The following is an 11,362-nucleotide window of genomic DNA, read 5'->3' on the forward strand; positions in this document are numbered from 1 at the left end:
TGGGCATGAAGCAGGTGGGACATTTCACTTCGGATAACTTTATATTTTCCTTGTGTAAGGCCAGCAGGTTGGGATATTAACTACCTCCTCTCCACACCGAGTTCAGGCCTGATTCTGTGTTAGCATCTCTTGAATTAGCTTCACCAGGCATCATTGTAGATCATTCCTTTAGGGTTCAAAGAAAATCCCCAAGTAAGTTTGTAAAAAAACACATAAAAGTCCCCACCCCCAACCCTTTAAAAAAGTTTTTCAAGAGCTCAGAGGGGGGAAAATACACAAAACCTTGTTACAGTAGGTTTTAAATAGTTTATCCAGACTGATGAAGCCACAGTGAAAGACTTGAAAAACTGATATTATGAAAGATACACATCTTTCTGTTTTCAAAACAAAAGATTACAATTTTCCAAACTATCATTAAAGAAAACCAACCAGCACCTAGCTCTTCTCTTCCTTAAGATTTTTATTCTCAAAATGGGCTGGAAATCAACTCTAGGATCGAGTAACCTCTTCATCCCTAAAAAAATTTACTCTGTTGGTTTAATCTTTATACTTAAAAGAAATAACCCTGGGACTTTTTTTTTCTTCCTCAATAAATGCCATGCTTACCTTGAATAATTTTTCTAGAGATTTCTCCTTCAAAACAAGCAAGACTTTCTAACTCAGCCCAGGTGGCCAAGATATTTAAATTCTCCATCCCCAGGGCCTACCTTGGGCAGCCCAGTGAAAAGGAACAAGGGTGGACCACAGCTTTCGTGTAATGCTAGGTCTTCAACTCTTGTCGTCAATCCTGATCTAAATCTGACAGCTTCAGGGCAAGGGGCCCATCTTAAAGCCAGAGCTCTACCCATCTTCCCAGGAAAACCACAAAAACAGCTTCCTTCAGATGTGTCAGTATGCCCATGAACTCCCCCACATCATAATCCAACGACAGAATACGTCTTAAAAGGTAAAAGTATTGATTTGCCCCTATCAACAGTGGAGCAAGGGGTGTGTGCCAAAAGGTTAACTGACTTCTTATGACATAACACAGGCATCTTAAGCAATCGCGGCGTAGAGACACGGTAACTCCTGCGTGGGGATACAGAGTTGAGGGGCAGGGACCATGGCCTGGTTTAGGCTACTGATCGACCAGAAAACAGCCTCAAACAGGAAAGAGCACACATATGCCACTTGGAATGTATGACGCAAGGCCCAGCCTTGAAACAAAGAACAGGAAACAGCCCGGCCGGCAGTGCTGGAGAGAGAGCGCAGAGAAACATTTAGCCGGCCCTCCCTGACCCTATATTCATGAGCAGCTGGAGTTTTTTAAGACAACAACAGGGGGGTGGAGGTGTTTGTTCTATGGGTGTGAATAATAGCACCAGCTTTCTACAGGGGACCTGCCCTATTTACAAACAGGAGCTGCCACCCAGTAAACACCCCGAGTGTACACGTGATAATCATCTTCAAGCTGTAGAGACCTTCCAAATTACCTAGTGCCAGCCTCCCTCCCCGATTTCTTTTGTCCCTTTGAGACAGGTCCCAAGGGCTAGTAGTAGCCCCCAGCCCTGACCAAACTCTATGCTGGGATAACAATTTGAGGCAGATACCATGCATGTTGGGGAAAAGCACAAGAGAGCATTGCTTTAGAACCAGGTTACAGCTGGGTTACCCTACAGAAGTCAAGCTGGACCAAGTTAAAGCCTCCCTTGGTTAAAACTAAATGGAAGACCCAGACTTTGGCTATGTAGCCACTTGAAAATTTCATTCTTTTTTCAAATGTAGAGAAGGACACAGCTACTCACTGGTTCTCCACAAAAGCCTACCGAAATTCCCCCTTTTTGGGAATGTGATTATTTTTACTCCTGGCAATTCCTCTACTCCCGGAAGTGCTTGGCAATTCACAAACTGCAGCACCATTTTTGGCCCAGATATTCTATCAATGCCTACTTTCTCTTAGGTATTCTTAAGGTAGCAAAGCCCATTTAAAGTCCCTCCTGCAGTATTTTCCTTTATACTTTTAGCCAAGGTGGTTTAACTCAACTCAGGTTTCCATTATCAGAGACTTAAGGATTGGTACGCAGACATAACTACAGGTAAAAAGAAAAAGGGGTGGGGGAAGGGGGAGGCATCACTGTGCCCATAGCAACAAGATTGGATTTTAATGTAGAAACTTCACCACAAAAAGACAATAGCTTTCCCCACAGCTATGGAGTTTCCTATGGTACCAGGCTTTGCGACCCAAGCAGCTACTTTTCTTTGTTATTCTCACATCTCAGTTCTTACACTTGTACTTCCCTTCACCGCAGCCAAACGATCTCCACTATGCACCTTCCCAGGACTTAAGCAATGCTGTCGGTCTGCAGCTTTCCTCCAGGGAACTTAAATTAATCAAACATCTTCTTTCAGGATTCTATTAACAGCCTAAGGTTAGCAGGCACGTTTAAGCCAAGGAATAACTCAGAGGGACCGTTCTTCAAAACACAGCAACTTGCAAAATTAGAATGTTTATGTTACATAGCTTTTTCCCTCCTAAAGACTTCCCTGGGGTGAGGGGCATTATCATGCAAGCAGAATTCATTTAAAAAATGCACCTCAAATTTATGCATAAAATACTCATTTATCAACAACCGGCCCATGCTCACCTAATTTTGCTTAGTAACACGATTCTAAATCTAAATAAGCAGAGAATACCAAAATTCATACTTTTCCCATACACCAGACTCTCTTGAGAATAAAGTATCTTGGACAATATTAGAGGAAAAAATTGATTCTTAGAATAAAATCTCAACGATTCCAATGTAAAAGTAAAATGTTTATTTTGAAGAAACACAAGGCGAACAATTTTCAGTGTCCATTTAACCTGAATTATCCAAAGTCTCATTCATATTCAACTACTACTATTGTGTCCTGCAGGAAAATTTACACAAGTGTTCCTGTTATCTGCCAAAGACGTGGGTATGACAATTCCAACTCTTATCTGCCACGTCCAAGCTAGCCACTCTGAAATGTTAGGGTCCTGGTCCACACAACAGTCCTGTGGGTTCCTACGCGGCTCCGGTTCCCTAACACCGAAGGCGCTCTCCACAGCCAGCCGAGCTGCAATCCTTTGCTTCAGGCATTGCGGCAGGTTCTCTCCAAGTCCCCAAAGGCAGACTCTAGGTTCTTTTCCTCTCCCTCTATCCCTCCCCAAGCCAAATGACCCGGCAGCTAGCTCGCTCTGGGTACCAAGATGGGGATGCTCCTAAAGTCCCAATCGCCCCCAAGTTTCTCGCCAAGGGCGCCGGAGGCTGGGCTCCAAGTTTGCTGGGGCGGGCAGCAGCTGGGGGCGCGGGCTGGGGGGGGGGGGGCGGGAGCCCCGAGTCGGGGTGGGAGGGGGGAGGAGCAGGCGCGCGGCCCCGCAGCTACCTGGATCTCTCCAACGCGGCCGCACGCGGGGTGCGCCGGGGGAACCGAAGGGAGCCCAACGCGGGAGGCCGGGGACCACACAGGTGAGCCCCGCCCGCGGGCTCCCGCTCCACCGGGTCCCCTTATCCCACGATCCGGCCCGCCATCCCCTCCCCCTCGCTCCCCCACCCTGGCTCCGATGCACTTTCCCAAGCCCGGAGGCGCCCTCGCTGCACCCTGTATCCGTTCTCCGCGCCCCGCTTTCTCCAAGAGAAAAATAAATAAAAAAGAGAAGCAAGCAGATGCGGCGCAAAGCGGGGCGCAGGAGGGCAAGGTGAGGGCGCGGGGACTTACTCTGCCAAGCGCGGTGCCAAGCGCAGCGGCCGGGAAACCCAGGCCCGGCTCCCCGGCGCCCGGAACCCCGCGGGTGGGCAGGCAGGTCAAGCGCTCCGGTCTGAACGGCGTCGGGGACAGGGACGACGACCGCACGGGCGCGCGGGTGGGGTCGGTTCGGCAGGCGCTCGCACTGCGCTCGGGCCGCGGCTCCGCGCGGCTCGGCTCCCGGCTCCCCTCTGGCTCCTTGGCACCAACTCCGGGCAGTCACATGACGCCGGCGCCGCTCGCTCTGCGAGCCTCCCCGGGGCTGGCGGGGTAAGTAGAGGCTGGGAGCCGGGGTGGGAGGGTCAGGGAGGGGCAGCGGGAGCCGCCGCAGCCGCCCGGGCTGGGAGGGGTCCCCACCCACTTGGGTGGAGGCAGCCGCCGGAGGGGTCGGCGAGTCACTGGCAAACACGCACCCCGCCCTGCCCTTCCCCGCCCCCGCCTCCCGCGCCGCCCCCGCCCGCGCCCCGCCCAGTCACCCGGGGCCGGCCTGACAGACACTCATTATTCCCCGGAGCCGGGCGCCGCCCCGCCGGCTCGACCTGTCCCGCGAGGCGCGGCGCGGCCTCGGGGCTGGGCGTGAGCAGCCCCCGCCCGGCTTCTCCACCCTGGGCCTCCACCCGGCCGAGCGCTCCGCCCCGCGCCCTGCTCCCAGAGCCCGCGCCCCGCCCTGGCCGTCCGGGCCGCCTCGCTGCCGCCCGAGCCCCGGGGGGAAGGAAGGGCGGCTCTGGCCGCTCGCGGCGTCACACAGCTCGCGGCCCCGTAGCACCTCTTCCAAAACACACAGCCGGGGCTGGCTGCGCAGCCCAGGAGGGGGAGCGGAGATGTCAATCACTGGCTCCCGCGGGAAGGGCGGCCCCTCCCCGGCGGAGCGCAGGAGGGCGGTGGAGCGGGGTGTCGCGGCGGAGGACGCGAGTCCCCGGCGTCGGAGAGCGCGGTGGCTCTGAACGCGCTCGCTGCCCGGGACACAGGGTCGCGCTGCTGCCTGTGCGCTGGCGCTTTGTGTTCCGGAACTCTGGGATCGCTCTTGTCCTTTCGGCTGTCCTGCAGGGGTGACCCCGGGGGCGCCTCCAGCCCAGAGGGACTTTTCTTGGAAAGATGGAGACCCCCGGAGGCGTGCAACTCCCGCAGGCCTCGCCTGCCCTGAAGCAAAAAAGTGCTGTGGCTTTGCACTGCTGCCAGAAAACTTAGCAAACTTCGGGCAGATCCTCCCACCTGGGGCGAGAGCTCAGGCTGGCCCCGGGCTTAGCCCGGCGACCTTTCCTTTCACAGCGTTAGAAGGCCATCAGCCTCGAGGCACTTTTCTGTCCGAACCAGACCCGTGCAGGGACGATTTCGCGTAGCTTGGTGCGAGAGTCTGATGCCTTTGAGTTTCATTTTTAAAACAGTATTAATGTAATAAGGAACGCAATAAAAAGAACAAAGGACAAATTGGTTCAATTGTTTTAGTTTTGTGTAATGTTTTAAAACAACCCGGCTTCAGTCTGTGGCTTGTTATTGCTTCAAGATGTTTTAAAGGCCCTTTAAGTTCACCATTCTCACTTTGATGCCTCATCCAGGCATGGTACTACTTAAAACGTAGTGATACATAGATTCCCCGTTCCTTAATAAAACTGCACAGTACAATAAAACTAGAACCCGGTAACATCCAACATTGAATTGCCTGTCCCGAGGAGACCCAGAATTCACTGGTTCATATACCTTCATAATATCCTCTATTAAAATGTTGGGTGTGTGTGGGGGGGGGTGGTTTATTTGAGTTAAATACGCAAAGAAAAAGACAGTTGATTTTCGTGTCGTTAATTGCCTTTCATTGGTTACCAACCATAAGCAGTCTGCATGAATGGCTTGAGTCTGAATGAGCTGAGACAGATGCAATGACTATGGAATTGTTTCCCTGGCTTATAGTAGGTGCTCAAAAAAAAATTACAGGTTTCAACTCAAGGGTGCATGGGGTGATGACAACTTGAAAATCCATAACCATAGTACCCTTCTATTGTTCACATGGACATGGGGCCATGGGAGGGTAAAGTTTCCACTGTTGGGCAAAAAGAGACCAAGATAAGAAGGCTTTGATGTGGGTGTGGGGGGTTAAGGGTGGGGGGACTAACAGTAGGCACTTTGTATTGGGTGGCTCCTGGGAAGAAGGTCAACTCAATACCCGAGTTCAAATGCATCCATCCAGTGCCGAGTAGCTCCGGCGGAAGCCCTGCTAGGTGGGCAAGTCAGAACTGCCTGAAGTCATCCTGAACTCTTGCCCCTCCCAAGCAAGTCACAGAACCCTCTTCCGACCATCACCTACTCCACGCCACTACCCTGGTCCACCCTGATGCCGCAGTGTTTCTCCTGTTTGCCGGATGGCTATCCATGTGGGAAGAGAGTGGATGCCGCGGGGGCAAGAACACAAACCTGAATAGGGTCCTTGGGTAACTCAGTTTAGCCTGAAGTTCAACCTTTCTGTTGAACTCCACTGATGGGTTCCTGTGTTAGTTACTTTTCTACTTCTGCATTAAAACTCAACGACCAAGCTAACATAGAGAAGGAAGATTCATTTGGGGCTTATGGTTTGATGGCCATTGTGGTGGGAAAGTGTGGCCGCAGGTAAATATGGCGACAGGAACAGTTGTGAACTCACATTTAGAACAGCAAACAAGCAGAGAACTGGAGATGGGGAGAGACTTGGATACCTCCAGCCCACCCCCACAGTGACCCTCTTCCTTCATCAAGGCAGCTCTGGATCCCCCTCCTCCCCCCAAAAAACCCAGCACCACCCACAGAGGGCTAAGGACTCAAATGCTTAACCCACCACATCCCACTCCCTGGCACCTCTAGTCTGTGGCCATGTAACGATGCAAAATGCATCTAGTCCAACTTCAAAAGTCCCCATAGCCTTTCAGTCTCAATGCCATTTTCAAAAAAATCTAAATTCTGTTCTGAGACTCCAGGCAATCTCTCAGTTGTCACCTCCTGTGAAATCCAAAAGGAAATGGTATACTTCTAGCGTCCAATGGTACAGAACATAGACACCCACTTCAGAAGGAGGGAGGGAGGTGTGGAGAGAAAACACTGGAGCAAAGAAAGTGTGGCGCCCAGCAGGGCCAACTCCAAAGTTCTCCACCTCCTTGTGTGATGTTGCTGCCCTTCCAGCTTTGCTGCTGTAACACATTCTTCTCTCTTGGGTTCATCTACTCCCTGTGGGCAGCTCTCCTTGGCAGATTTCCCACAGCTCTGGCATCACCAACATCTTGGGGTCTAAATTGTAACTGTGGCCTCACTTCTACAACTTCACACACTAGCCTTTCAGGGCCCCCACAAAAGGACTCTTCTGCCATATGACTGACCTCAGTGGCTCTCTGAAACCATGTAGGAAGATTCTATAATCCCTTTACTTATGTATCCTTCATGACTAAAGCCAGGATCTCTTGTGGAATATCCCTTTACGCTGTGTGAAGATGTGTCACTGTGTCTGGCTTAATAAAGAGCTGAATGGTCAATAGACAGACAGGACTTCTGGAGACAGAGAGGTCTCAAAGAAGAAAGACAAAAACTGCCAGCCAGACACAAAGGGAGCAAGACATGCAGGAAGAGAGGTAAAAGCCATAAAAGCATATAGATGAATAGAAATGAATTAAGTTATAAGAACTAGTTAGAGCTGGGCTGTGGTGGGGCACACCTTTAATCCCAGCACTCGAGAGGCAGAGGCAGGCAGATCTCTGTTAGTTGGAGGCCAACCTGGTCAACAGGGTGAGTTCAGGGTTAGCCAAGGCTACTCAGAGAAACCCTGTCTTGAAAAACCGAAGAGGGGAGGACTAGTTAGGAACAAGCCTAAACTAAGGCTAAGCATTCATAATTATTAAGTCTTCGCGTCATTTTTTTTTTGTGTGTATGAGCTGGCAGTCCCTGTAGCATGATTAATAAAAACCCAGAGACAGATATGGGAGTTCAAGATGAAGATCAGAAAAGCAAAGCAGCCACGCCAATAGAGAGTTCTTATTTCTACCAAGACTCAGACAAGCAAAGGGGCGATCATGTCTTCAGAGTGACTGCAGACTGCCACACTCATCACCAAACTTCAGACTGCTCATGTCTCCTCCCACCTTATGTTCCTCTCTCTACCCAGCCATGTCACTCCTGCCTCCACCTCCCTAGTGCTGGGATTAAAGGTGTGTGCCACCACTCCCTGAACTCTAGTGGCTTAGCTCTACATTCTGATCTTCAGACAAGCTTTATTTGTTAAAACACAAATAAAAATCACTACAAGTTCTGACAAGACCCAAGCAAACAAAAAGAAAACACACACCCAGGCCGTCACAGCAATACCTTACTCCCTGGTACACGCTTGGGTCTTAGTTCATTTTCTGTCGCTATGATAAAAGATCATGGCCAACACAACTTAGAAAAGAAAGAGTTTATTTTGGGTTATGTTGGCAAAGGCCGCTCTTTTGTTCCCAGCTTCCCAAACCCGAAATAATCACACAGAAACTGTGTTAATTACAATATTGTTTGGCCAATAGCTTACGCGTATTTCTAGCTAGCTCTTACATCTTAAATTAACCCATTTCTATTATTTTGTATTTTATGAGACTCGTGGTTACTGGCAAGGTTCCAAGGTTTCTGAGTCCTTTGGTGGCTACATGGCATCTTTGACTCCACCTACTCTCTCTCTACATTCTGTTCGGATTTTCTGCCTGGCTTTACTCTGTTAAGCCTTGGCCGAAAGCAGCTTCTTTATTAGCCAATGGCAATAAAACATATTCACAGCATGCAGAGGGGAAACCCACGTAAGGGTTACAGTTCTAGAGGGATGAGAGTCCATCAGTATCATAGCAGGGAAGCATGGCAGCAGGCAGGCTTGGCTACAAGGAACAGCTGGGAGTTCACATCTTAAATGGCATACAATAAGCAGAGAGAGCTGACGTGATGGAAGACTTTGCTGTCTCAAAGCCTGCCCCTAGAAAGGCTTTCTCCAGCAAGGCCACCTATCCTAAGCTTCTCCAGACCTCCACCAACATGGGACAGACCAAGTATTCAAATGCCCAGAAATCTGGGGGGGTATCTTATTCAAACCAACTCAGTTATCCACCTCCCATTTAGATTCCTTTCTCCTGTTCTCTTCTCATCCTCCTCTGCTTTCTTCCTATTTACCCTGCTTCCCTGGCCATTTCACGTGCTTGGGTCTCTAGGTCAGTGGTTCTCAACCCCTGACCCCCTTTTTTGGGGGGTAGTGGCTTGAGTGACCCTTTCACAGGGGTCATATATCAGATATCCTGCATACCAGATATTTACAATTCATAACAGTAGCAAAATTAGTTATGGAGTAGCATTGAAATGATTTTATGGTGAGGGGTCACCGCAATGTGAGGGGCTGGTTGTATGAAAGGGTCCCAGCATTGGGAAGGTTGAGGACCACTGCTCTAGGTGGAGAAGCCTCCTTGCCTTTTCTCGCAACTTTTTACCTCCACTTTTATTTCCCTAAACAATTTTCTCTTTAAGACAAGACTTAAATGGTGCTATCTCAGAGGTATCTCTTCTCCTACCACCATCCTTCACCCTCTTCGGACAAGTTAAGGTGCTCCTGCTAGGTGCTCTCCAGCCCCTCTTGAGAGGAGAAAGATTGGAGATGATCTTGAACTCTGATCCTTGTGTCTCTACTTCCCAACTTCTGGCATTATAGGTATTCAATACCATACTCAGTTTAATAGCATGTGTATGGAGTGTGTGTGTGTGTGTGTGTGTGTGTGTGTGTGTGTGTTCAGAGGCCAGAGGTTCCACTGAGTCCTTTATCCCTCTTCACCTTATTTTTTGAGACAGGGTCTCTCAGTGAACCTTCAGCTCATTGATTGCCTAGATGGCTGGCCAACCACCCCCTCCCCCACTCCTCCATTCTTCTGTTCTGCTTCCTCAGAGCTGGAATTGTAGGCCTGCTGCTGTACTTGCATGGGTGCTGGAATCTAAACCCAGATCCTTCTCTTATTCTGCAGGTACTTTGACAACTGTACCATCTCCTTCACCCTGGACATTTTCCCTCCTGGTGCTGGAGATTGGACCCAGGTCTCCAGACCATGGAAGTCCTTTACCATCAAGCTATAATCTAAACCGATAATAATTATTTGATCCATGGGTTTGTTGATGACTTTCAGCCATGCTGGATTTTTGTTTGGGAGATGTTTTTCTTTGTTTGTGTGTTGTTTTGTGATTCTGAGGCTTTAGCACAGCCTTCTGTTTGCTCGGCAAAAGCTCTACTGGTAGGTTGTGTACGCCCATTTCTCCTCCTGTAACACTTTCTTTCCTTGTCAGCGCACCGTGATGGTTTCTCAGTTGGAACGAGAGTGGAACTTCTGAGGACAGACACTGTTATTTGAGCAATATTACCTGTCCAGAGCCCGGCTGTCCAGTGACAGCATTCAAGTGAGTAGATTGTTCTAGAAATGAGAGAAAGGGAAGATCTTCTGAGCTGAAGAAATGCAGCCTGAGCTGAGCTCTGTGGTACAGTGATGGCGCAGAATGCATGGGATCTGGGTTCTACCTCCAGGCTACAAAGGGGTGGGCAGGGGGAGAAGGTGCACTAAACCCTAGTTCTTGGAAATAGGAGTGTGGGGAGGAGTGTGGGAGGGAGTGCCTCTTGCTGAATATTCACAAGCACCAGAGTGGATGTAGTGCCTAAGTGGGGTCTGTCACTTGGCTTTGCTTTGGTTTCCTTTTACAATGCTGGGGAATCTAAAAGAGCCTGTGTCTGCTGGGGAGCACTCCAGAGCTCTATACTGAGCTGACTGCTGGGGAGCACTCCAGAGCTCTAGACTGAGCTGACTGCTGGGGAGCATTCCAGAGCTCTATACTGAGCTGACTGCTGGGGAGCATTCCAGAGCTCTATACTGAGCTGACTGCTGGGGGAGCACTCCAGAGCTCTAGACTGAGCTGACTGCTGGGGAGCATTCCAGAGCTCTATAATGAGCTGACTGCTGGGGAGCATTCCAGAGCTCTATACTGAGCTGACTGCTGGGGAGCATTCCAGAGCTCTAGACTGAGCTGACTGCTGGGGAGCACGCCAGAGCTCTAGACTGAGCTGATTGCTGGGGAGCACTCCAGAGCTCTAGACTGAGCCGTCTGCTCGGGGAACACTCCAGAGCTCTATGCGGAGCTGTTACCCCAGACCTAAGGTTTGTTTTGGTTTTCTTTTTTTTTCTTCCTTTTTATTTTATTATTATTTATTTAGTGCCAGGGTCTCCAAGCTGGACTCACACTTGCAATGTATTCATGCAGGAGGATGAATTGCAATGTTCTGATTCTCTTGCATTCACCTCTCCAGTAGTGGTTCATACCTCACTTAAGGTTTTATTTTTTTTTCCCTATTTGTTTGTTTGAGACAAAGTCTCATGAATCCTGCCCAGGTTGGCCTTGAATTCACTATATAGCCAAAGATGACCCTGAATTTTGGATCCTCCCACCGCTACCTGCCGAATGCTAGGATTACAAATGTGTGCTCCCACACCTGAGAGACTAGGGCCTCACCCAGTAGTCCAAGCTAGCCTTGAACTTTCAATAGCCCTCCCCAGTCTTCTTAGCACCGAGAGTATAGAGTGGAGTACCATGTCTGGTACTCGCTTTTCCTTTTACCCTC

The 11,362-nt window shown here is 49.9% G+C and overlaps 1 protein-coding gene across 1 annotated transcript in view; it reads right to left on the bottom strand.

The window, feature by feature from the left end:
- Klf3 (Kruppel like factor 3) overlaps window positions 1-4,093 on the bottom strand; it is a 29,559-nt gene extending 25,466 nt beyond the window's left edge. Inside the window, exon 1 of the mRNA XM_038328965.1 lies at window positions 3,721-4,093. The gene's annotated coding sequence lies outside the window, so the exon portion shown is untranslated. The remainder of the gene's footprint in view (window positions 1-3,720) is intronic.
- Between the last annotated feature and the right edge of the window lie 7,269 nt (window positions 4,094-11,362).

Source organism: Arvicola amphibius, chromosome 1 (genome assembly GCF_903992535.2).
Source record: "Arvicola amphibius chromosome 1, mArvAmp1.2, whole genome shotgun sequence".
Taxonomy (NCBI): domain Eukaryota; kingdom Metazoa; phylum Chordata; class Mammalia; order Rodentia; family Cricetidae; genus Arvicola; species Arvicola amphibius.